Here is a 3,174-nt window from a genome sequence, read left to right as displayed (position 1 = left end):
ATCATAAGCAAAGACAAAATAAATTGAGAAAAAATATTCTGCAAGTGGGGAAAAAAAAAAGCAAGATAAATAAAATGAAAATGGTCCAAAATTACTATATAAAAAAAAAAACGGCAAAAAATGGTGAAAAACAAAAATGGATTTTTAAGCACCACTGCCAGAAAACTGCAAAAAATGGTCAAAAACTGGCAAAAACAAAACAAAACAGGCCCTAAAACTGCAAAAAATGGTCAAAAACTGGCAAAAAAACCCCAAAACGGGCCCTAAAAATGTACTTAAGTCGAAAATACTCGAAAGAGTCTCCGGAGATAAGGCAGATCCATATTGGAGTTAAAATTAAATGCAAGAGTCTCCCTAGACTTTTATTCAACAATTCTTTACATTATTACATTGCCTGGAAGTCTACAAATATTTTTTACTAAAAAAAATTAAAAAAAAAAAAAAAACATACAAAGAATACAGTGAAAAGTCTACACAAATTTTCAACTTAGTATAAAAACAGTGAGGAAAATCTATACAGAAACTCTACACAAAGTATAAAAACAGTGAGCAAAATCTATACAGAAAACTCTACACAAATTTTCAACTTAGTATAAAAACAATGAGTAAAATGAACTTAGTATAAAACAATGAGTAAATTCTATACAAAAGTCCACAATAATTTTAACTTAATAAAAAAACATTAAAATGAACTAAAAAGTCCACAATAATTTTCAACTTAATATAAAACAAACATTTACAACAATTTACCATATAAAAGACATTTACAACAATTTACAAAACAAACATTTACAACAATTTAAATCTAAAAGAAATTTACAACCTAACAAACAAAAATTTTAAAACAATTTTCATTTTCAACTTCACAAAATGTTTTCAAACAGTTCTTTCATGTTAACAAATATTCAAAGATAAAAATGTTTCGTTTTGAAGAGACAGTCTTACAAACAAACTGTTTCAACAATCAGAGAGAGAGGATAACGGAGAGGAGACGAGACGAGACGAGAGAGAGAGAGAGAGAGAGAGAGAGAGAGAGAGAGAGAGAGAGAGAGAGAGAGAGAGAGAGAGAGAGAGAGAGAGAGAGAGAGAGAGAGAGAGAGAGAGAGAGAGAGAGAGAGAGAGAGAGAGAGAGAGAGAGAGAGAGAGAGAGAGAGAGAGAGAGAGAGAGAGAGAGAGAGAGAGAGAGAGAGAGAGAGAGAGAGAGAGAGAGAGAGAGAGAGAGAGAGAGAGAGAGAGAGAGAGAGAGAGAGAGAGAGAGAGAGAGAGAGAGAGAGAGAGAGAGAGAGAGAGAGAGAGAGAGAGAGAGAGAGAGAGAGAGAGAGAGAGAGAGAGAGAGAGAGAGAGAGAGAGAGAGAGAGAGAGAGAGAGAGAGAGAACAATAAAAACAAAAACAAATAGTAATAATATACATGAAAACAATACATTTTTAAAACAACATACACACATTATTAATCTTGTGCCCTCCACACATCCTTGCTAATATCAATGAAATGGTCTAATGGTACAAAAATCTCAAGGTAAAAATTTGTCCTAGTACTGAAGGGGTTAAAATAGTGAAGACTGTGGTCATTAATCTTCTGACCACCATAGACCCTTGCTAATGTCAATGAAATGGTCTAATGGTACACAAATCTCAAGATAAAAATGTGTCCCAGTACTGAAGGGGTTAAAGACCATTCATAGAAGCAATCTGCAGACTAAGATACACTCTTGATACACTCCTGACACCCTGACACACCCTCACCTCACTCACAAACACCTAAAAACTTAACAAACCCTTTCAAAAACCACAAAAAAGTGATTAACCTGCACAAACACACCTACACAGCACACTCTAAGGGTAAGTTCACACTACAAGCAGAGTGGAGCAGAGTGGTTGCTAGCGGCAATAATTTTGACATAGTTTTGGACATATTTTTGTGGGTGGGCAGCCAGCGGCCCTCCACGACTCCACCCATGGCCAAGAAGGTGTCCACCAGTGTGAGCCTTTATTGGTGACCTCAAAATGACAACCACTGACTAGACTGTGCATAGTTCTGGTACAATTTGACACTGTATTAGTAGTCTGTTGAGAAAAGTTAATTAGGTGATATTCTGAATTTCTGGTCCTATACATAAAACAAAAACACACTTCTTTTTTTCTACAGCTGTTCCATCCCTTGAGGAAAAACGAAAGGAAGAAGAGGAAAGAAAGAGAGAGAGAAAAAGAGAGAAGGAAGCAATATTCTGGTCCTATACATGAAAGGGAAACACATGCTCTTCTTTTTTTCTACAGCTGTTCCATCCCTTGAGGAAAAATGAAAGGAAAAGAGGAAAGAAAGAAAGAAGAGAAAGAGACAAGAAGAGAGGAGAAGGAAGTGATATTCTGGTTCTTTACATGAAAGGAAAACACAAACTTTTCTTTTTTCCACACCTGTTCCATCCCTTGAGGAAAAATTAAAGGAAAAGAAGAAACATAAAAGAAAGAAGGAAGAGAGAAAAAGAAAGGAAAAGGAAGTGATATTCAGGTACTAAACATGACAGGAAATCACAAATTCTTTTCTTCTTCCACACCTGTTCCATCCCTTGAGGAAAATTGAAAGGAAAAAGAGAAAACAAAAGAAAGGAGGAAGAGAGAGAGAAAGAAAGAAAAAACCACACTGTAAAGATCAATGAGCCACACACACACACACATAAATTTGAAGGGATGACATATGAGGAGAGACTAAATGCTATGGATCCACCAACCATGGAGCAGAGAAGGAAGAGAGGGGATCTGATACAAGTTTATAAATTGATCAACGGAATGGATCAAGTGGATAAAGAGAAACTGATCCCGGGAGAAGAATATGACACTAGAAGCACAAGATCGCATAGCAAAAATTTGAGAAAGGGAAGATGTCTGAGAGATGTTAAAAAATATAGTTTCCCACAAAGATGTGTTGAGACTTGGAACAGTTTGAGTGAAGAAGTGGTGTCAGCAACGAGTGTGCACAGTTTTAAAGAAAAATTGGATAGGTGTAGATATGGAGACGGGGCCACACCAGCATAAAGCCCAGGCCCAGTAAAACTACAACTAGGTAAATACAACTAGGTAAATACACACACACACACACACACAACTTTACCAACAAAATTTCACGTTCCTTTATAAATTATCACATTTTTTTGTCATCCTTCCAGATAAACACTGAG

Source organism: Portunus trituberculatus, chromosome 11 (assembly GCF_017591435.1).
Source record: "Portunus trituberculatus isolate SZX2019 chromosome 11, ASM1759143v1, whole genome shotgun sequence".
In the NCBI taxonomy this organism is placed as follows: Eukaryota; Metazoa; Arthropoda; class Malacostraca; order Decapoda; family Portunidae; genus Portunus; species Portunus trituberculatus.
The sequence above is the reverse complement of the archived record's forward strand: the minus strand, read 5'-3'. Positions refer to the sequence as shown.